General features: G+C 49.7%; 1 pseudogene; it reads right to left on the reverse strand.

Moving 5' to 3' along the window:
* Positions 1–102: 102 nt before the first annotated feature.
* On the reverse strand, positions 103–1,571 carry LOC114607348 (GTPase IMAP family member 9 pseudogene; annotated as a pseudogene).
* Between the last annotated feature and the right edge of the window lie 22,564 nt (positions 1,572–24,135).

Here is a 24,135-nt window from a genome sequence, read left to right on the forward strand (position 1 = left end):
AAAGTGGTGCTTCAGGTTAAGAACAGTTTCAGGTTAAGAATGGACCTCTGGAATGAATTAAGTACTTAACCCGAGGTACCACTGTAGTTCCTGGGTCTTGCCAATAAAACTCAAACACGTTGCAGGATTCCCCCCAAAATAGACCAGAGACAATGAATATTTCATCCAGCAGAGCTTTACTGCTACTGAAGGCAGATGAGCATCAGGGTCACAAATCCAACACATTCAGGATGGGCACAGTCAATAAGGAATCCACTTGCAGACTTCAACTTACAATAACCTATAACAAGTCTAAACCTTCACACTAAGCGTACTATGTACAGAACAGCACACTAGAAGGAAAAGAAAGAGAAAGAGAAACCCAGGCTCCTTCTGGCCTCAACTTTTATAGAAAGAAAAGAAAACAGAACCAGTTTAATGCAGCTGGACTCAGCTTCTCTGAAGGAATAACCCAAACATCATGAACCTTCTGCTTGTTTCTTTCACACACAGAAGCTTCCAGAACCTTCTTGAATTAAATAGAATAGGAAAGATCTTTCTGCACTAAGAAAATGCAAACTGACAGTTATTAATATTGCAGTTGTTGTATAAGGGAAAGTAATGGAAAGTAATAAGATTTTGGAATGCAGAAATAAAGAAAATAATCAAGCCATCAATTCTAGCATGTGGGGGCCACTATCTAAATTGTATGACCCAGTATTTGAACGATTGGTATTATAATTGTATTATAAATTGGTATTGTTATAATGAGGCTATTATTGGATAGTAATTGAAAACTAATAAAAATTATTATTAAGAAAAGAAAAGAAAACGGTGGTGGGCAAACATATCTCCATCCTTGATTCCCGACTCCTCACTGCCGATATTACAAAAAGTTACAGCATTTTGAGCTGTCCTTTTTGAATTGTTCTTCGGTGTACAGTGGTGTTCTGCCATTGAGTGCCACCAAGCCATCAATCATCTCAATGAGCTCCTTCACCTGACTCTCCTTTTCTTCTTCATCAGCCACATTGTTAAAAGCAATCATTCGTCTTTCGGACATCTCAATCAGATCCTTAAGGTTCCCCTCAGCGCCTCGTATGAACTCATTTATAGTTAAATGATTCTTATCTAACTCATCTTTATAGGTGAATAAAAGAATCAGATAGTTCTTTCCTTCATCTTTGAAGAGCCTTTTCACGAGCTGAAATGTTTCCTGGTCCTCCTTTGTGATCTTTCCCGCTTTTATCACGACGAGGATGGCGTGAGCTCCAGGATAGACCATGTCAACGCACTTCTTCAGCTCTTCTCGTGTGAAGCGTTTCTTATATGCTGTATCAAAGAACCCAGGTGTGTCAACAACAACAATTGTCCTGCCACCTACAGTGGCTTCTCTTCCTTTGCAGGTCTTGGTTGTTGAATCAAGATTGGATGTGCTTTTAAATTTCTCAGCCCCCAGGATGGTGTTTCCTGTTGCGCTCTTCCCGGATCCGGTTTTGCCAATGAGCAGAATTCTCAATTCTTTGTCTGGTCTGGCTAAATAAGAGATAAAAAATACCATGTCAGCAAAGTTCCTGAGACTAACACACACACACACAAAAGTCTTACAAATGTTTCATAGGCGTGCTACTTATTAGTTACCTAATTTGTTTTACAAGAAAGGCAATTCTGACTAAACGTCAAGAAGAACTTTCTGATGCCAAGAGCATCAGACTTTCCTTCCGTGGAGGTTTTTAGGCAGAGGTTGGCTAGCCGTGTGCCATGCGTGCGGTAGTTGCGATTCCTGCATTGCAGGGGATCAGACTAGATTAATAAACAACTACCTGACTTTTAGGGACGCCGGTGGTGCTGTGGTCTAAAACCACTGAGCCTCTTGAGCTTGCCAATCAGAAAGTCGGCGGTTCGAATCCCCGCAACAGGGTGAGCTCCCATCACTCGGTCCCTGCTCCTGCCAACCTAGCAGTTCGAAAGCACGTCAAAGTGCAAGTAGATAAATAGGTACCGCTCCAGCGGGAAGGTAAAGGGCGTTTCCGTGCGCTGCTCTGGTTCACCAGAAGTGGCTTAGTCATGCTGGCCACATGACCTGGAAGCTGTCTGCGTGTCTGCGGACAAGCGCTGGCTCCCTCAGCCTATAGAGTGAGATATACATGCAACTCCAGAGTCGTCCATGACTGGACCTAATGGTCAGGAGTACCTTTACCTTTACCTGACTTTTAGAAGGCGGCTGGGGGCCCCCGGCCAAATGGGCAGGGTATAAGTAATATTATTATTATTATTATTATTATTATTATTATTATTATTATTATTATTAGATGACCCTTGGGGTCCCTTCCAACTTTGCAGTGCTGTGATTCTATTGAAGCTACAGTGGAACCTCTGTTTTTGAACGTCTCCGTTGACAAGCATTTCAGAACTCGGACGCCGTAAACCCGGAAGGAAATGCTTCGGTTTTCAAACACTTTTCGGAAGTTGAACATGCTGCGCAGCTTCCATTTTGAGTTTCCATATTGTGTTGAGGCTTCTGTATTGAGTTTTCAGTTTTCAAACATTTCAAGACTCAAACGGTCTTCTGGAACGGATTACGTTCGAAAACCGAGGTTCCACCGTACAAGGGAAATTTCCTACCCCTTTTTCTCTTGCCAGTTGAGGGTGCACAGAAAATGTGTTGTGGTGTTTCTTTCCAGTGGGCACCCTGACCACAGTTTCTACCCTCAGCATGATCCAAGGAGAAGACCTGTTTGTGGCCACCTTGAAGTCATAAGCAAACCATGCAGCATTTGTGGTGCTACCTCAGGATGGTCAGTATCAGGAAAAGACTCACCTTTGGCCATGCTGCCTGTTGCAGAAAGACAAGCTGCCATCAAGGTTCACAGCGGTCCAGAAATCCTGCATTAAAAACACCAAAAGTCATTTGCAGAACTCCTGGGGGACTCTCAGTGTTGGAAACTCAGTTTCTCTGCATGGACTTTCCTGCTACTGGAGTCCTTAGTCAAAAACAAAGTTTGGGGAATCCGTAAATTGGTCCTCTCTGATACTTAAGACTGGTAGCTAAGGAAGCAACATTCAATGAGCTAAAGGTTGCTGGCCCTCTACCTTGGCTCCAGTGAAAAAACATTGAACTCCTTGTGAGGGGTCTAAGTCCAAAAGGGAACCGTAGAAACTGGAAGAACCAAAACTTAGAGGTCCTTCCATTCCCACTTGTTGTACAAGGCAAGAAAGTTTGCAGATAAGCTCAGTTCTGGGTAAACATGGCTACAAATCAAACTCTAAACCGAATGACTTCACCTGAGAACGACCCTTCTAGCCACACCAAAGAGGGAACAAGCTTGTTTGCTATTTCTCCGGAGGGCAGGACCCAAACCAGTGGATTTGATTTACAAAAAAGGAGATTCTGACTAAGCCTTAGGAGGAACTTTCTGAAGGCAAGAACTCTTTGATGGTGCAACAGACTCCCTCACAAGGTGGTGCAATCTCCTTCCTTGTAGGTTTTTAAACAGGTTGGGTGGCCATCTGTCATGGATTCTTTAGATGTGATTCCTGCGTTGTGGGGGTTGGACTAGATGGTCTTGTGGGAATGTTCAGGGTGGCAGGAGAGAATATATTGTTTATTAATATCCTTTCTAACTTGTGCTAGCAAGTTTCTTCACTTAGCAGAGTGCAGTCTGCTTCTGACGCAGCTGGTTGCAAACTCATGCGAATTTCTTAAGACAATACACAATTCAATCTGGCTTGTCTAGATTGAGATATGTTCTAATATTCCCTGTAAGACCCTTTTGAATCCCTCCTAAAAGAATAAAGACACCACAGTCTTATTCATAAGTAATGAAAAGTTGTTTTACTTATGATCTGGCCGAGCACAGTGTGATCCCTGAAGGCAGGCTTAAGGCTTAAAGTTACAAACATGTACAAACAGGTTTACCCCATATGGGAGATGACCTGGGGAACTGCTGTGGCAGCCAGCAGTCCAGGCAGGTGAGGCAGGAAGCTGGCAGGACAAAAAGGGGAGGAAAGAGAAAGGCGGCAGGTGACTTGGCCTTTTGCCAGGTCTGGAAAGGTCACGCCCACCCACTAGTCACATGCAACAGGAAGTTTCAACTCGCTGGACCAAACATTCCCTTGCATGTCCACTCTAGCAAAACAAGGAATGCTGAAATCAATGGAAAATGTAAGGAGCCATATTACGGATTGGTTGCAATAACATCTGTCACATGAAATGTTTAAAGTAGATAGAAAGAATGGTTTTTCAGACCAAAGCTGACAATTCAAAAAAGAACTTCTACAAAACAAAGAGAAACTTTTGTTTAAAATGTATAAATCTGTTATTAGACTGGGAAACAAAAGATGAGTCCTTTCTGTTGGGGATAATTCAGATGGAAATTCCCAGGTGTCAGGAAAGGTTATTTATGTATGCTACTACTGCGGCCTGTGTTTTGTTAGCCCCCAAATAGAAAACGAGCGAAGTCCCACCAAAGGAGACTGGCAACTTAAGTTGACTGAATATGCACAACTTGCAAACTTAACGTACAGAGTAAGAGAACAAGAAGAACATACGTTTAGAGAAGATAGGAAAATGTTTATTGAATATATGGGAAATAATTGTGTACAGCTGAAAATGCTGGTGGCATAAAGATAAATTCAGCAGTGTAAGTAAGTCTGGATGGATGCAAGAATGGACTACTGAATGGTTTAGTTTTTGTAAAATATGCAGGGATTTATGATATGTAAAATGAACCATGGAAAGAGAAGAAGGGAAGTCATTGCTATTTTAAGGATGTAAAATGAGTATTTTCAATTGTAAAACAGAAAATTTAATAAAAATTATATAAAAACAGAAAAAGATGAATCCTTGGCATGGATTGTGCCCCCCTTTCCCCCTCCCTTTTAGAGCATCACCCAGGAGGGCAGACTTTGCCTCCAACCACCAACCGCCTCTACAAAACCAAGTGCAGAAGGCGCCTTGTGGCATTTGCAAAATACCCCCCCCAATCCCCCTCCCAATTTCCTCCTGCAGGAGGGATCCCTACCTCTGCTTAATTCCAGCAGAATAGAGGGGTGTTTTCACTACCTGGACTTCTGCTGGGCAGTTTTCTCAGCCTGGAGGTGTTCCTGGTCTGGCTGTTTCTCTCTGCAACTTCTGGCAGCCTCTGACTCTCCCCGTCCCTCTCAGAGTTCTGAGTCTGACGCAGGTTTTGAGTGCACAGTAATAGCCAAAAGTTTGACATATGCTCAGCAGTGCAAAGTGAAAGTGTTTTCTTCTCACTTGATTTATCCAGTTAGCCATCTGTAAAAGGGGGCCAAAAGAGCGTCAAAAGAGCCCGGCTGATGGATCAGGCAAAAGACAGACCTGGAAACCAGGTGCCCCGACAGGGAGCTCACAAGCAAGACGTAAGCACAATGGCCTCATCCACACTTGTGATTCTCAGCAGCTGGGGTATTCAGAATGCCAAGCAGACCAGAGTAACATGGGAACTATGTATAAGGCAGCCTTATACAGAGTCAGACCATGTGCCATAGACTCATTACTGCCCTTGATTGGGACACTAGACTTCAGTGGAAGCAGTGTGGAATAGACTTAGCCTTTTTTGCTGCTGCATCACACTGTGGGCTCATCTGAAGCTTATGGTCTGCTAAGGAAGGAACTGATTGACCGTCTCCTTACAACAGAAGAAAGCCAATTGCTACCGGAATGCTATTCCATTCAAGATGCCAGACCGCACCTGGAATCCTGTATCCCATTCTGAGCAATACAATTTAAGAAGGATGTTGACAAGCTGGAAGGTGGGCAGAGGAGGGTGACCAAGAGGATCAAGGGTCTGGAGACCAAGCCTTGGGAGGAACAGTTGATGAGGTTGGGGATGTTTAGCCTGGAAAAGAGGAGACTGAGAGGAGATAGGAGAGCCATCTTCAAATATCGGAAGGGCTGTCCCATGGGAGGGGGAACAAGCTTGTATTCTCCTTCTCTGGAGGGGAGGACTCAAACCAATGGCTTCAGGTTATGAGAAAGGAGGTTCTGACTAAACATCAGGAAGAACCTTCTGACAGTAAGAGCAGTTTGACCATGGAACGGTCTCCCTCGGGAGGTGGTGGTCTCTCCTTCCCTGGAGGTTTTTTAAGCAGAGGTTGGAGGGCCATCTGTCATGGATGCTTGAGTTGAGATTCCTGCATTGCAGGGGGTTGGGCTAGATGACCTTTGGGGTGTCTCTTCCAACTCCACGATTCTATGGATCAGCTTTCTACTCGCCTTTCTGTTAAATGACCCAAGAGCAAATTGCCCACCCTTTCCTGGGACTTACCTCTGTGGTTACGCCTGCGCAGTATGGCCTGAGATGAGGACAATTTCCCCAGGCTAAGCTTGCCTGGTGCACGCTGGAAAATTCAAGATTTCCTGCCAAACCACACAGGAGAACCACTAGCCCCACGTGGGGCACCATCTGTTAAAGAAAATTCTGGGTTGAGAGACTACTCAGCAGCCCAGCTCGTCGGGGTACCAGTCCCCCGTGGGTCCCTGCGGTCAGTAAAAGAAGGAAATTCCAGCCAAGCAATTTGGAGCAAAACAGCAGTCAGTAGACTGAGAGCCTTTATTGTTGCGCAACAGGTTCAACAGCAGCAGCAAGTGAAGCCTGAACAAAGGGCGACATTGACTTTTAAGAGTTCCCACCATATCCCAGAATACAGTTCAGACACCATCACCAATACATCATTGCTACATCACTAAAACACCAGAAAGGGGAGGGTTATACCCAGTTAACATAAACAGACATGTTGGGGCAAGTCCCCAAGAACAAGATTAACATCGGCTAACACATCTTAATTGCCCACCACCCAAAGTATAATTCCCTTGGTATCTAGATCCTGGGGCAAATTGGTGATGGGATTCAGCTTTCCTTGGCTAACGATAAGCTCTGGGCATTTCCTGGGAAGGGAGGAGTGTATGTGTCTGAGGGATTATGGTGGGAGGGAAAGGAGTCCTTTTTCCAAGGGCAAAATGGCATTGGAATGGAGGAAATTGGCAAAGGGGTTGATTTTATATTATTTATAACGCTAGTGTTACGGAAAAATCTGGGTGCAGGGCTATTCTGTCACCCAGCTCGTCGGACTAAGTAAGTCCGCGGGTCCCTGCGGAAGAAAATGAGCTCAGCCGGACAGGAGCAAACTGCAGGAGATCCAAGTTTATTGCGCAACAGGTTCAAGACAAGATTGAACCCCGAGAATGGGGCGACATAAACTTTTAAAAGTTCCCTCCAAGTCCCAGAATACAGTGTCATGAATACATTATGGGAAGGTTGGGTTTCATGGATTACATCATGAATATATTACACACGTCATGAATATCTCAGAGAAAGGTGGGGTTACACTAATTAACATTTGAGATAAGGGAGGGGGAAATATGTAGAGTGAGAGATACACATAGATAAGCATTTATCAAGTACCGGTGGTGGCAAGACAAAGGGCCAGAGATATGCATCGTCTGCCACCTGGTATTGCCCGGAGGAAGGGTTAGGCGAAACGATCTGACAGGATTAGGAAGTTCCTGTGTATGTGCCCTGCCGCTTCAGGGATTATGGAGGTCGGGGTGGCATCATGGAGTCCAAAGGGAGCTGAGTTGAATGACACCAAGAGCTAGGAAATCGGAGTTATGGTTGATTTTATATCAATTTCCAAAGGTTTTCTATGCTTTCTGACCTATTCCGTATTGGTGATCAAAGCGGAAACAAAATGGACACATTGTATCCAGAATTTGACAGTTTTACGAGGTCCGGGGTTTCGGATCCATTGTTCTCACAGTGGGGGGCCGTCAGTAGCTTGTCAGGAGGTTAAATGAGGCGTGCAAGAGCTCCCTGAGCTAGCTCCTGCAGGACGAATGCACGGCTGTGATTGGCTAAAGCGCAGCGCGTTTTATGAATGGGGGATACAATATGATACGGTCGACTCACGTTAGGAATAGGGCGAGAGAAAGGCATAGGAAAGATGGGGCTTATTCCGCCCGCATGAAGACAGGAAAGAGAGCCTTTTATTTACAAGGCAGGGGTACAGTGTGGTGCCTATGCAATGGTGCGGGGGCTGAGGGTTCGAGGCCGGCTGGGCACTGCAGGGGCCATCGCCTCGGACCCCTTCAGGGAGCGGTGGGGAAGGATGGGTACCCCCCCCCCCTTGTTCCTTCCGTATCACTAGGTATCTTCCCTGAGCTGTCAAGTCGAAAGGATACATTCAGGCATAATATTTGTAACATTTAATAACTATAAAGATGTCCCGTCCCCCCGTAATTTCAGTAACAACATAAATTCCTGTAACACACTCCAGATATATGCATGTGAAATAAGGTTTGCGTGCAGCATAAACCAAACATAACATGTGGGGTGAAACGGCGAGATCTCTGCTGCTGTGTTGTGCAAAGAGGAGAGAAACTGCTATCTTGTTTTGCATTCAAGGTGGAGCAGGAAATAGAAACCACTGATATGAAAAACAGGATGCTCTTCCTGCCTATCGGGGTTTCGCACACTAGGCAGGGTGCTATTTCTAACAGTGCAAATTCTCAGAAATGGTCCACAGCTCACAGCTTTTGCTTTTGCTTTTGCTGTTTACTCCCATAGTTTCCCTGCAGCTTTCTCTGCCTTCCTTGGCCTCCTGAGCAGGGAGAGCCTTCTGAAATCTCAATCAGGGATAGTCCGACCATGAGGTGGGAGAAGGCATGTTCTCAAAGAGCCCCTGTTTTCCAGGGACAGCCCAGGAATTGCATAAGCCATCCCAGTTTCTGATTTGATCCTGGAATGCCCCGGTTTTCCTTTTTCCTCCCCTCGAAGTACCGGAGAACAATTAAAAGTGGTGTGTAGGAGCAAAAATGGACTCCTGTTTACCCTGAAAATAAAATTCCTGCACCAAATGGAGGAAAAGGTGATGGTGGCTCACAAAGCCCCTCCTATAATTTTGAAGGAAAAGGTCACCAATCCCCTTTCCATTCTGTAATTGCAATGCTTCAGTGGCCAACCCTTTCTCAGGAAACACTGGGAGTGTTTATTCCTTAACTGTAAATGGAGCCTTGAGCTGTCTGTTGTTGTTGTTGAGTCGTTTAGTCGTGTCCTCCTCTTGGTGGCCCCCTGGACCAGAGCATGCCAGGCCCTCCTGTCTTCCACTGCCTCCCGCAGTTTGGTCAGACTCATGCTGGTAGCTTCGAGAACTCTGTCCCACCATCTCGTCCTCTGTCGTCCCCTTTTTCTTGTGCCCTCAATCTTTCCCAACATCAGGGTCTTTTCCAGGGAGTCTTCTCTTCTCATGAAGAGACCAAAGTCTTGAGCCTCAGCTTCAGGATCTGTCCTTCCAGTGAGCACTCAGGGCTGATTTCCTTCAGAATGGAGAGGTCTGATCTTCTTACAGTCCATGGGACTCTCAAGAGTCTCCTCCAGCACCATAATTCAAAAGCATCAATTGCTCTGTCTACTCATAAGTAAATCCCACGGTATTCAAGGGTGCTTACTCCCAGGTAACTGGGTGAAGACTAGGCAGCTTCACACTGCAAGCTGAACCATGTTTACTCAGAAGTAAGTCCCACTGAGTTCAATAGGATTTCAGATGGGGCTGCCCCTACAAATACCAGACAGATGGGCGATTAAAGGGTCTGAGGAACAAGGAAGTGGAATGAGGGATGCAGGACAGATTTGATCCAGCTTCCATTGAAAAGTGAAAAGTATTTGGTACGAAGTTGTAAGTGGGACGGGGGAGGGGGTTAAATATGCTCTCTGTTCCTGTTTTCAAATATGCAAATAAAAAGAGTTGTTTTCTGGAGATGGGTGTTAAATCAGGGGTCAGCAAACTTACTGCGCCTTGGGCCAGTGTCTCCAGCACTGATCGCATGGCGGGCCGGAGGACTGGGGAGTGTGTGCCCATATGCGTGCACACACGCTATTTCTGGCGCACTTCCGGGTTGGAGGAGCACTGGAAATAGTTTGTGTGCATGTACACAGGGCCCTCCGACCCGGATGTGCACCGGAAATAAAACTTGCGCATGCGCACAAGCTATTTCCGGTGCTCCTCTGACTCGGAATTGGGCAGCCGTGCAGCACAGTGCCAGTAAGAGCAGGCGGCAGCAGTGGGGGTTGCTGCGGGCCTGATAAACAAGTCCCTCTGGCCTTATCAGGCCCACGGGTCTTAGTTTGGGGACCCCGGTGTTAAATAATTCCCTTCCCAAATGGTAAAATTTCAGAACTTTGGGAAGAGGTTCAAGCATGTCTCTCGCTGTGCAGCACCTGGTGTCCAGGCACTCATTAGGAATTCAATGCACATTTAATTGGCTGTAGGGCGGTAAATGTGTCTGGCTTAGAAACAGGCCTCTTTGGGTTTCCTGGGGCTCATTCCCAGGAAGTGGGTGCAGGATGGCAGTCTAGGCTTTGGTTTAGGATCGGTGTTTGGGGAAACGGGGTTATTAAGCCTTTGAAATCTGTCTGTCCACAGTCAGGTGGGGGTTGGGGAGGGAGAGAGACTGAAGCAGCAATGACTAGACGCTGCTCTCTAACTTTGTGTTATGACATGCCCTCCCCATGGCATGGGATGTGGGTGGCGCTGTGGTCTAAATCACTGAGCCTCTTGGGCTTGCCGATCGGAAGGTCTGCGGTTCAAATCCCAGTGACGGAGTGAGCTCCCATTGCTCTGTCCCAGCTCCTGCCAACCTAGCAGTTTGAAAGCACACCAGTACAAGTAGATAAATAGGTACCTCTGCGGCGGGAAGGTAAACAGTGTTTCTGTGCACTCTGGTTTCTGTCATGGTGTCCCGTTGAGCCAGAAGTGGTTCAGTCCTGCTGGTCACATGTTCAGGAAAAACTGTCTGTGGACAAACACTGGCTCCCTTGGCCTGAAAGTCAGATGAGCGCTGCAACCCCATAGTCGCCTTTGGACTTAACTGTCCAGGGGTCCTTTACCTTTACCTCCCCATGGCAGCCACATTGTGCTCTGCCACACACCCCTGCCAGCAGTTTTATGACTCCCACCTCCCACCACACTCTCTCCAAATTCAAAATGTACCCCTGATCCAGAAAGGTTGGTGGCCGTTTGATCCAACTTCCATTGAAAGGTGGAAATAATAAATTTCCACTTTCCAAAGCAAAATGAAACACAGCCAGTCTGTGGGCAGACATACCATGGTCAATAGGCTTTGGTCAAGTCAAGCTGAGACAGACCCAGATTGCTAAAGGTTTGGGTGAGGGGACCAGAGCAAGCAAGGACTGTTGTCGTCGTCGTCATCCCCCAGCCACTCTGGGCGACTTCCAACAAAAGATTAAAAATACATTAACACATCAAATATTAAAACTTCCCTAAACAGGGCTGCCTTCAGAAGTCTTCTAAAAGTCAGATAGTTGCTTATTTCCTTGACATCTGATGGGAGGGCATTCCACAGGGCGGGTGCCACCACCGAGAAGGCCCTCTGCCTGGTCCCCTGTAACCTCACTTCTCACAGTGAGGGAACCGCCAGAAGGCCCTCGGAGCTGGACCTCAGTGTCCAGGCTGAACGATGGGCGTGGAGACGCTCCTTCAGGTATACAGGGCTGAGGCCGTTTAGGGCTTTAAAAGACAGCACTAATACTCATTTGCCAACTTCTACTTTTAACTATGGATTGCTATGACTCTACCCATGAAAAAGAGGACATGTCCTGGAAAAGGTGGTGTCAGGGGTGCCTCAGGTCCCAGCTCACAAAGGACCCACGCCAGTGTCTCTTTATATACAGAAGTCTTTATTGAAGTTCATTGTTGGTTTTACATCCGTGGCGCGCATCCCTACGTCTGTGACTCTAGACCGTCGAAGCTCCCTCTGACTCTTCCCCTCCCCTACACCAGTTTAACACCCTGGCTTTGCTTCACCTCTTCCTCTGCTCTTTTTTCCTCTGGGTCCTCCTGTCCCCTGGGGTTCCATCCCTCCTGGACTCTTCGGAGGCGGATTCCTCTGACTCCTCCCCCTGTCTCCGGCGGGCTTTGGGACCTGGCTCCCAATCCGGATTTTCTGCTGACCCGCGCGCCTGCACATTTGAACTTGGCGCGCGCGCCCAGCCGGCCACTTTCCTCCTAACGGCTACACTGCTCCTGTCACTGCTTCCTGCTTCGGAGGGGCTGGCTTGAACTGACCTCTGCTCCGCCCCTCCACTCTCCGACTGAGGCGTGGTCAGCTCTGGCTCTCTCTCTCTCCCTGCTAGAGTGGACGCCGGTTCTGATCTGTGGGTTTCTTCCCCCCCGCTACGCTCTGGCAGGGAAGCTGGCCCTGATCTCCAGCTGCCGCTTGGGGACTCACCGCTGGCCCCCCTTGCCCTGACCCTGGGCGCCTCTTTCTGAGAATCTTCTGATTCGCTGGAGAGACTCATGGAATCTCTCGGGTCACTGTCATACCCTCCTAAGCTCCCCTCAGATTCCTCCCCTTCGCTCTCCAACTCCTCTTTCCCCTTTGGCTCAGCCCCTGAGCCCCTGACATCCATCCCCCCCTCGAAGCCCCCCCTTCCCCCCTCCCCCTCTCCGGGCGTGGGTTCCGGGCGCTCCCGTGCTTTGGGGGCGAGTGCTGGATACTGTTCCGTGCCCCTGTCGTGCAGTCCTCCAGTTGGATCTGCCCATTCCGTACTGGACTCGTCGACGTCGATCTCCTCCGCTTCCATCTCTTTGCATTCATGCTCAAACCCAAAACCCTCTCCCAACACGTCCATGTCCAACTCACCCTCCGGTACCTCGGGTGGTGCTGCGTGTCCGGGCCCCTCTTGCAGTTCCCGTCTCCACCCCACCTCCGGTTGATCGTCCCACCAATAGGAACGGTCGGTGTCGACCCCCGAACAAGATCCCCTTGGGGTGCTCCATTCCGGTGGCGTCTCCTCAGCTGATGAGAACCCCTGGAACGTGCTGGCTGAAAGTGTGGGTGTGAAAAGCCAATCGTCGAAATAATCTGCCGGCATAGGTCTGTGTGGGAAGAGTGCATGAAACTCGTCTTTGAGATAGCGCTCCTCCAGGGCATAGTCCGGTACCCACCTGTTGGCGCTTGCCGGGGTACCTTCCTCGGCGAGGAGATATTCAATTCCCTCTTCCCCCCATCTCGAGTCCAAAATCTCCGTGACCTCGTTGATTGGTGTCGCCCTTTGTGACTCCCCCCCTGTGGGTGATTTTCTGCGTGGGTCTGGTGCGGTCCCTGGCGCCTGAAACCTGTGTGGTGCCTTGTAGGGTGTAAGCACCGACCTATGAAAGACCGGGTGCATTCTGGAGCCCTCCGGAAGGGTCAACCGGAAAGCTACTGGGTTGATTTGTGCCTCGACTTGGTAAGGCCCTAGCTGCTTGTGTCCAAGCTTCTTCTTAGCTAACGTTCTGGCTGGCACTGCCTGGGCCGCTAACCATACCCAGTCCCCCACCTGGATGTCTTCCCCGACTCTCCTGTGCCTGTCTGCCTGCACTTTGTAGGCTTGTTTTGCTAGCTCTAAGTTCCTTCGGAGTTGCTCGTGGACCTCCTGCAACTCTGCTGCCAAGTGCTCTGCCCCCTGTGGCTCCCCCTCCCCCTTCGTCTCCAAACCCGGGAAGGTTCTGGGATGCCGCCCATTGTTGGCGAAGAACGGCGTCACCCCTGTAGACGCGTGCTTCGTGTTGTTGTAAGCAAACTCGGCCAGCGGTAGGTAGTCCACCCATGTCGAGGGTTGTTGATTCGCGTAGCATCTCAAGTACTGCTGCATGATGGCGTTGACCCTCTCTGCTTGTCCGTTGGTCTGCGGGTGTCGTGCCGACGCTAAGTTGATTTTGACGTTCAGGATGCCCAGCAGCTTCTGCCAGAAACTCGAGATGAACTGGCGCCCCCGGTCGGATAGGATAGATCTCAGCAAGCCATGAACTCTGAACACGTGGTCTATGAACAGCTTGGCGGTTTGTTCCGCCGTGGCCACCTTCGTGCAAGGAATGAAATGCGCCATCTTGGTGAACAGGTCTACTACTACGAGCACCGCCGTTTTGCCTCTCGAGCTGGGTAGATCTGTGACAAAGTCCAGGGCCACTCTCTCCCACGGTTCAAACGGCGTCGGAAGCGGTTCCAACAGTCCCGCCAGCGCCCTGTGTACTGGTTTGGCCCTTTGGCATGTGTCACACCGAGCGACATAATCCTCAACTTCACCCCTCATCTTGGGCCACCAAAAGTCTCTGGCTACTAATTCCACTGTCTTGTCCTGGCCGAAATGTCCAGCGCTGGGTGCGTCGTGTAACTGCTGCAGGACTTTCGCTCGGAGGTTGTCTCCCGGCATGTAGAGAGCCCCTTTGCGGATGAGCAGTCGGTCACGGATCTGGAACTCGGCGTCCTTCGCTGTGCCCCGTCGCACCTCTTCCATCTTGGATTGCGCGAAGGGATCCGTCTGTAACGCGCGACGTACTGCGTCCAGGTCAACGGTGGCTGCAGAGCACTTCCACACTGCCGGTGTGAAAATGTGTTTAGCTGCCGCCGGCGCCGCTTCCTCCAGATACTGCGGTTTCCTGGAAAGTGCATCTGCCATGACGTTGTTGTCTCCCGGGATGTATTCTATCCTGAAGTCGAAATCCGCAAAGAACTCCGCCCAACGGATGTGTCTTTGGTTCAGGAACCTCGCCGTGCGCCAGTACTCCAGGTTTTTATGGTCCGTGCGGACCTGCACTGTGTGTCTGGCTCTGATGAGGAAGTGCCGCCACGCTTTGAAGGCTGCATGAATGGCCAGCAACTCCCTGTCCCAGATTGTGTAGTTCTGCTCCGACTTGCTGAGCTTCCTGGAGTAAAATGCGCAGGGCCTCCAGTTCCCTTGCGGATCTTGCTGCAACAGGACCGCCCCCACCGCTTTGTCTGATGCGTCAGTCTCGATCCTCAGCGGTCTGCCGGGGTTGACGTGAAGCAGCTGTTCCTTGGACGCGAAGAGACGCTTGAGTCTCTGAAAAGACTGCTCCGCCTGGTCCGTCCAGATGAACTTCTTTTTCTTGGAGCTGAGGGTGTCTGTCATAGCTGCCGTCTCCTTCGCAAAGCCCTTAATGAACTTGCGGTAGAAGTTGGCGAAACCGACGAACTTCTGGACTTCCTTCCTATTGCGTGGGCTCTTCCAGTCCAGCACCGAGCGGACCTTGGCGCTGTCCATGGCGAGTCCCTTGTCTGACAGCTTGTAACCCAGGAAATCCACTTCCTTCACGTCGAACTGGCACTTTTCCAGCTTGGCGTAAAGCTTGTGCTCCCGTAGTCTCTGCAGGACCTCCTTGACGTCCCCTTCGTGAGCCTCCTGCGATTCCGAGAAGATCAGGATGTCGTCGAGGAAGCAGACGCACTTCTTGTAGAGGAGTCCCGCTAACACGTGGTTCATAAATGCTTGGAACGTGTGAGAGCCATTTTGGAGTCCGAAAGGCATAACTTTGTATTCATAGGTGCCTAAGGGCGTAAACATGGCCGTCTTCCACTCATTGCCCTCCCGCATGCGTATCAGGTTGTATGCGCCTCGCAGATCCAGCTTGGTGAAGATTCTCCCCTTCCTCACCGTCGCTAGTAGGTCGTCGATCTTGGGCATGGGGAATGCCGTGGGCTTTGTCCTCGAGTTTATGATTCTGAAATCAACTACAAGCCTCTTTTGGGGCGTGTCTTTTTTCTTCATGAAGAACACGGGACTGAACCCCACTGCTTTGGACTCTTGGATGAATCCCCGCTTCAAGTTGAGCTCTATGAACTCCCTGAGTTCTTGCCTTTCGTCCTCAGACATGGAATACAGCTTCCCCGTCGGCAGCGTCGCCCCCGGCAGGAGGTCAATCGCACAGTCGTAGGGCCGATGGGGCGGCAGCTTGTCAGCTTCCTTCTCGCAGAAAACTTCCAAAAACTCCTTGTACTTGTCTGGTACCGCCTGCACCATGCTGAGGTGTAGCTGTGGTTCATCCTCCTGTCCTTCCCCCTCCCGGCTGGGCTGGATGCAGTGTTCCGCGCAGTAGGAGGAGCCGAAGGTCAATTGGCGCTGGTACCAAGCCAATCCCGGGCTGTGCCTATCCAGCCAACTCATGCCCAACACTATGGGCGTGTCTGATAGGTGAGTGACGTTAAAACTGATGACTTCGCGATGATTCCCAATTTGCATCACCATAGGCGGTGTTTGCTGTACCACTTGCCCCCCTAGCAGCTTCCTGCCATCGACTGTGACGACGTTCAGGGGCATCGTGGCCGGTAGAAGCGCTATGCGGTGCTGCTTGATGAAGTCCACCCCCACAAAGTCTGCATTGCTACCAGAGTCAATGGTAATGGGGACGTCCAGGGTGAATCCATTGGGCAACTGGAGTGATGCAGTGAGTTGCACCACTGGTTTGGGCGGGAGGGGGTCTGTGGGCTGCAGAATCTCTGGGGACTGCTTCAGAAACCTGCCTGGCTGGGCCCCAGTGCCTCTGATTCCAACCAGGCTTGGTCGTTTCCCTGCAGCTCATCCTCCTGCTGAAAAGCTCCTCTTACTGTTGCTGAGGCTGCAGTGTGCTTCTCATAGAATCATAGAATCATAGAATCATAGAGTTGGAAGAGACCACAAGGGCCATCGAGTCCAACCCCCTGCCAAGCAGGAAACACGATCAGAGCACTCCTGACATATGGTTGTCAAGCCTCTGCTTAAAGACCTCCAAAGGAGGAGACTCCACCACACTCCTTGGCAGCAAATTCCACTGTCGAACAGCTCTTACTGTCAGGAAGTTCTTCCTAATGTTTAGGTGGAATCTTCTTTCTCGTAGTTTGGATCCATTGCTCCGTGTCCGCTTCTCTGGAGCAGCAGAAAACAACCTTTCTCCCTCCTCTATGTGACATCCTTTTATATATTTGAACATGGCTATCATATCACCCCTTAACCTCCTCTTCTCCAGGCTAAACATGCCCAGCTCCCTTAGCCGTTCCTCATAAGGCATCGTTTCCAGGCCTTTGACCATTTTGGTTGCCCTCCTCTGGACACGTTCCAGTTTGTCAGTGTCCTTCTTGAACTGTGGTGCCCAGAACTGGACACAGTACTCCAGGTGAGGTCTGACCAGAGCAGAATACAGTGGCACTATTACTTCCCTTGATCTAGATGCTATACTCCTATTGATGAGGCCCAGAATTGCATTGGCTTTTTTAGCTGCCGCGTCACACTGTTGGCTCATGTCAAGTTTGTGGTCAACCAAGACTCCTACATCCTTTTCACATGTACTGCTCTCAAGCCAGGTGTCACCCATCTTGTATTTGTGCCTCTCATTTTTTTTGCCCAAGTGCAATACTTTACATTTCTCCCTGTTAAAATTCATCTTGTTTGATCCTCTGGATCCTCTGGGGACACTCTTTGGCCATGTGCTGTGCACTGTCGCATATGAAGCACTTCCTGCTCCCTCTAGGAGTTTTCGTCTTGGCTGCTCCCGGTGTTAGGGCTCTGGTCGTTGTCTGAGCCTTAACGCCACCCAACTCCATTGGCTCTGCCTCCTCCCCCAAAGGAGGCGTGGAGTGTGCGCGTCCGGTCTCCCTGGGCATGAAAGGAGGTGCTCTGGCCAGTGTGCGTGCCAAGCGACCCTCATCCCTGCTCCAAGGGCGTTCTTCCAGCCGAACTCCTATCGTGAGCGCTCTCTGGACAACTTCCGCTGTGGTCCTAGGTCTGTCCCCCCTGGCCAGCTCATCTTTCACAGAAGCATTTAGCCCCTCCCAGAACAGATCCCTCACTGCTGCAGAGTCCTTTTCCCAGCGCAGTGCATTTACCAACGCAAAAAAGCGGGAGTGGTATTGTCTCACCGTTGCCTTGCCCTGCCGCAAGCCGTGCATTTCCCTTCTGGCCACGTCTACATCTATGGTTGATTGAAAACAAGCGTCCATAGCCTCTATAAAAGCATCCGAATCCCGAAGGGCGGGATCATCCTCGCGCCATAAGTTGCGCAGCCAGGATTTAGCTTCCCCATGCAAGTGAGTTATGATGAACCCCACTTTCTCCTCCTCATCTCTAAAGTCTTTTTGAAGCAATCTTAGCGCAAAAACAATGTCTGCTCTGAAGTTGGGATACTGTTTCAGGTCCCCATTGAAGTGCGAGACTATACAAGCCCCCCTCTCGCCGAGGCCAACTCCCTCCGATCTGGGTCCCTGTTTGTACAAATGTTCCCACCTGGCTTGCAGATCTTTGCAGCGCGCCTCTGCTTCCTCCTCTCTCTTCCTGGAGGTTGCTACTTCGGCGTAGAGCTTGCTGACTGCCTCCTGCAGTGCTGCCACCTGCGCCTCCGTATTCATCTCCTCCTATCTTTGTGAGCTCGCAAAAAAAAAAAAACTTTTCGTGAGAGGGAGCTTACTGTCAGGGGTGCCTCAGGTCCCAGCTCACAAAGGACCCACGCCAGTGTCTCTTTATATACAGAAGTCTTTATTGAAGTTCATTGTTGGTTTTACATCCGTGGCGCGCATCCCTACGTCTGTGACTCTAGACCGTCGAAGCTCCCTCTGACTCTTCCCCTCCCCTACACCAGTTTAACACCCTGGCTTTGCTCCACCTCTTCCTCTGCTCTTTTTTCCTCTGGGTCCTCCTGCCCCCTGGGGTTCCACCCCTCCTGGACTCTTCGGAGGCAGATTCCTCTGACTCCTCCCCCTGTCTCCGGCGGGCTTTGGGATCTGGCTCCCAATCCGGATTTTCTGCTGACCTGCGCGCCTGCACATTTGAACTTGGCGCATGCGCCCAGCCAGCCACTTTCCTCCTAACGGCTACACTGCTCCTGTCACTGCTTCCTGCTTCGGAGGGGCTGGCTTGAACTGACCTCTGCTCCGCCCCTCCACTCTCCGACTGAGGCGTGGTCAGCTCTGGCTCTCTCTCTCTCCCTGCTAGAGTGGACGCCGGTTCTGATCTGTGGGTTTCTTCCCCCCCGCTACGCTCTGGCAGGGAAGCTGGCCCTGATCTCCAGCTGCCGCTTGGGGACTCACCGCTGGCCCCCCTTGCCCTGACCCTGGGCGCCTCTTTCTGAGAATCTTCTGATTCGCTGACAGGGGCGCTGACTTATAAAAAATATTGGGGGGGCCCATACCGGGGTCCTGCCCCGGGAAGTTTTCTAAGTTCCCCGCAGGGCAGGGCCGCTGCAGGAGGGTAAGTGGCGAGGGCGGGACGGGGCCGCGCGCTCCTTTCCTCGGCTGCCCTCGTCGCGGGCCTTGGCTCCCGCGGCCAGCGAGGGGAGCCCGGGCCGCGCGCGGCTGCTGCTGCCGCCGCCACCTCTCCTGGGGGCGCCGCCTCCCCGGGCGGGAACGCTGCGGGTGCGCGAGGGATGCCATGGGGTATTATTTTCACCTTGCTTTTTTAAAAAGGAAAACAAGCTACACTTTACTAAATGTACGCAAAACACCTGGAACATGCAGCTCTTTAGATGGCAATGAAGGTGGTGAGAATGGAGAAGTGATGATCTCATTGCCCTCTGGATTTTGGGTTAAATATTTGAGAGAATAAGCTTTATCGTAAAGCAGGTTTTAGAAACGAAACTCACCCTGATAAGGCCCATCTAAGGACTAAATGCCATCTACATAACATGCCCAGAATCTTATGGGTTTTTTTGCAAGTCGTGTTGTTCTGCCAAAACGCAGGCTAAAATGACTGCATGGAAAACGTGGCATGCTAATAGCGATTTGAAGTTAAATATTCATACTGATGAATAGCTATAGCAGCAGAGCAGTGGCGTAGCGTGGGTTGTCAGCACCCGGGGCAAGGCAAGTAATTTGCGCCCCCTAACCCGTGGATTTTAGCACTTGAGTGCGAGCGCCCCCCCCCCCTAGATGCCTGGTGTGGCCGGCCCCCCTGCACCCCCCACGCTACGCCACTGGGAACAGCTAAGGGAGCTGGGCATGTTTAGCCTGGAGAAGAGGAGGTTAAGGGGTGATATGATAGCCATGTTCAAATATATAAAAGGATGTCATATAGAGGAGGGAGAAAGGTTGTTTTCTGCTGCTGCAGAGAAGCGGACACGGAGCAATGGATCCAAACTACAAGAAAGAAGATTCCACCTAAACATTAGGAAGAACTTCCTGACAGTAAGAGCCGTTTGACAGTGGAATTTGCTGCCAAGGAGTGTGGTGGAGTCTCCTTCTTTGGAGGTCTTTAAGCAGAGGCTTGACAACCATATGTCAGGAGTGCTTGATGGTGTTTCCTGCTTGGCAGGGGGTTGGACTCGATGGCCCTTGTGGTCTCTTCCAACTCTATGATTCTATGAGGCTGTGTCAGATAGGGTGGAAATTTCATCCTTTCTGTCCCTCACATGGGAAACCGAAAAACACCCTCTCAGAATTAACTAGGGACCAGGATTACCAAAGCCCCATTCTCCCTGCAACCGCTCAGGTATCTGGTGGGCACCCAGTGAAATTATTTCCAACCACAAAGTCCAATGCAAAGTATTTTTGTGGTAGGGAAGGAGTTTCAGCTTTGCCTTGTGGGCTGTTCCTCCAAGCTGTCTTTGCGGCGCGTAACAGCCTGGAAGAGAATCGGCGAGAGGATCTTTAGAATTCAGTGCAAATTGAATTTCACCGGAATAGCTCGGAGGTGCTGGCAGCCCGCTCCCCCCCCCCCCCGCTTTTTCGTTTTCTAAACAAGTGATCGGACTCTTCCCCTCCCATCAGCCCCATGAAACAAGTCCCCAGCGCGAAAAGAAATAATAATTAATAAAAAAAGATAACAAGGACTGGTTGTTTTCCAGAGCGAGGTGGAAGCCGCCCATCACAAGGGCAGAATCTCTGCGGTGCGTAATTACGCGCGGCTTGGAGAGCTCTTTTCCCCCCATTACCCGGGCCCTAGCGGTGCCCGCGGCAAGGTGAGATTCTCCCTCTCCGGCAGGCGCCTCTGCGCGCCTTCACCCCATTCTCCAGCCCCGCCACATCTGGGAACATCATTAAGGAGTCGCCTCTGCAGCTCAGGAAGTTTTCACACTTCACGTTTCATTAAACGCAGGTCTTCTCAGATTCCTTGGGAAAGGGAGAAGCGGGAGAGAAAGGGGAGAGGCGCTGGGCGCGGGTAGGGGGAGAGCGCCTGATTTGCAGCTGCTGGGCTTTCAAAGCCAAATAAAACGGCCAGTCTGCGGAGCGCAGCCGCAGCGGCGGTGGGGGGCGCGCTAGGGCGCAAGGCTGGCGGTGGCGGCGGGGAGCCAAGGCGCGCGACGAGGGCAGCCGAGGAAAGGAGCGCGCGGCCCCATCCCGCCCTCGCCACTCACCCTTCTGCAGCGGCCCCGCCCGGGAGGCGGCGCCCCCAGGAGAGGCGGCGGCGGCAGCAGCAGCCGCGTGTGGCCCGGGCTCCCCTCGCCGGCCGCGGGAGCCAAGGCGAGGGAGGAGGGCAGCCCCCGGGGGCTGGGAGAGCCGGGCTGCCGTGGCCGAGAGGGCTGCTCTGCCGGGCGCCGCTGAATAATTTTCTTAAATTATTGGGGGGGCAGAGCCCCCCCAATAAAATTTTTGAGGGGGCTCGGGCCCCCTCAGGCCCCATGGAGTCGGCGCCTATGTTCGCTGGAGAGACTCATGGAATCTCTCGGGTCACTGTCATACCCTCCTGAGCTCCCCTCAGATTCCTCCCCTTCGCTCTCCAACTCCTCTTTCCCCTTTGGCTCAGCCCCTGAGCCCCTGACAGGAGGACATATGGCAACCCTATAATGCTTATCTCATTCTATATTCGGGGGAACGATGGGGGTGGAGATTTTCCTTCACGTCTACTGGGCTGAGGCTGTTTAGGGCTTTCAAGGTGAGCACCAACACTTTGAATTGTGCTCGGAAACATACTGTCAGGAAGATAGAAGCAGGTTGATTGCAGTGGTTCTGAAACTTTTTACTCTGGGCTAGACTTTCAGAAGAAAAAATTGTTCACATTGTTGCAGGCAAAGAGCCTGCAGTTCCTGGGTCTTGCCAATAAAGCTCAGGAGCCAGGAGGAGATCAGAGTCCAACGATTTTATTACTTCCCAAGCTGTAGGGTCAGCGGGATCACTTCCACAAAGACTGAACCCCACCCCCCAAACACCGGGGGGGGGGTAGGGTGGTTACCTATAGGTTTCTTACACAAAGCATTAAAATTTCCTGCAATCATATGCATAGAAAGATTTCTCATTACCTCATTCAAGGAAGCAAACTAGCTGTTATTATCCAAAAACTCATTTAGATACATTTCACTTTAGCATGCCTGCGATTCAAGCATAAGCATTTGCTGACATAGCTTTAATTTACTGTGTCTGCGTGGCCTTCGAAGAAGAAGAAGAAGAAGAAGAAGAAGAAGAAGAAGAAGAAGAAGAAGAAGAAGTTGTTGTTATTTATACAACGCCCATCTGGCTGGCTTCCAACTGAATATTAAAAACAATACAGCATCAGACATTAAAAAAGTCCCTAACCACTTATCTTTTAAAAGTATTGTCTGAAAAGTGCAGTATAAATGAGTAACACTTTTTTGCTGCAACAGCTATTGCGCTTTGTATTGTGTGTGCTGTGAACCTGCGTGTATAGCGACTTGTGTTCTTGCGCTGAGAGTAAAGGCTTTCTCAGCAGTTTCGTAAAGCGATAGAGCTGTCTTTTGAGGCCCTTGGGGTCCGTCCCCCCCCCCCCCCCCGCGAGATCAGAAAAGAAATACTTGGAAAAAGGAAAAGGGGCAACGACTAGCTGTGCTAGATTTGTAATATGATCATGGGACACCCAGAAAGTATAAAACAATGCAGCTACACAAGAATATGAATTATTCCCAAAATATAATTACAGACAACAAGCCTCTTACATATATATCTTAACGGATACCCTCCAACACTTCAAAGCCAAAATCTGGGACGCCATCTTCCTGTTTTTTATCGAGAGAGCATGTTGGCTATTTTGGTCGCTGTGATCTCGTGTGATTTCACACTGTGCCCCCCCCCATTAAAGCACTTTTTGGGGCACGGCACCCCAAAATGTGCATTTTAAGGCAAGATTGAGGCATCTAATCATAAGCCTGCATTTTATTAATGTTTGATCAGGGCTTGTATATTAAAGAGAGAGCTTAAAGATTTTCAAATGTTTCATGCCAGGCAGAAGACCAGCTGCTTAGAGAACCTTGGCAATGTTTTCCTCCTAGACAAGGGGCCCCTTGATTTATAGCAGAAAACAATTCTCAAAGTCGTAAAAAGGGAATTACAGGCTAAGAGCGAGGACATTGACCCTACATGTTACAGAAGATAAAAAAAGCAGAGATAAACATAATTAGGAATGAGTAAATAGTAAAATAATACCAATGTGCCTCCCAGTAAAATGAGCCAGATCTTCTTCCTAAGGTTAAAAAGGCCAAGAGCAATGGAGAAGCATCTAGCTGGCAGAAAGAGAGCATTTTTGGGAAGTCTTTTCTAAAGCTGTTTCTTTCTTAAACTGAGAGAGTTAAAGGGCAATAAATGTTGGGAAGAGCTAATGGGAAAAGCAGCTGGCTGAAGGGGGGGGTGTAAACTGAAGAGGCTTCTTTTGAAGCTGTTTTTTACTGAGTTCCTTTTTTACTTTACAAAGGCCTTATTCCTTTTAAAAGGCTACCTATGTTATGTATTAAATATATTGGCTTAAATGTAATTATGCAAAGGATTTAAGAAATGCTAGATTCTTATTTCATATAGTTGTAAGAGTTGTATTTATCCTGAAATTAAGTCAGCCACCAGCCTAGCCCCCCTGCCAGACAGGAGACGCCAGCGAGCACTCCTGATATATAGTTGTCAGGCATTTGTTTAGAAACCTTCAAATGAAGGAGATCTTTCAATGTTGATGTGAACTCAAGATCCTTGACATATGTTTAAGATAAAAATTTAAGATTAACCATTTGTTTTAGAAGGCAATAGGGCAAGGAGGGCAAGAGGTGAGCTGGTAATTAAGATTCCTTGTTGAGACACATGTAAGATATATTACTACTTATTTGTCATTTATAGATGTAACAATATATAGCTCTTTGTGTTCCATATAAGGACAGGAGGATATGGGTGTATCTTTTAGGATTGGATATAGCAGGCAGCCAATAGGAATTTCAACCAGGCTGATTGGACAGAGGCAGCCAAAGGAGGAGCAAGGGAGCTGGGCTGAGGGAATATAAGTGCTGGCCATAATGGCAGGAGGCCAGGCCAGAGCTTGGTAACCATATACCACTGTGCCTCTCATTTATTTGTCTGACAAATAAATTATTATTTTAATTTCTCTATTGCTGCGTTGAATATTTCATTCCAGCTAAGCGTTAACCACAAGCAGGGTGCTA

Source organism: Podarcis muralis, chromosome 12 (genome assembly GCF_964188315.1).
Source record: "Podarcis muralis chromosome 12, rPodMur119.hap1.1, whole genome shotgun sequence".
Lineage (NCBI taxonomy): Eukaryota > Metazoa > Chordata > Lepidosauria > Squamata > Lacertidae > Podarcis > Podarcis muralis.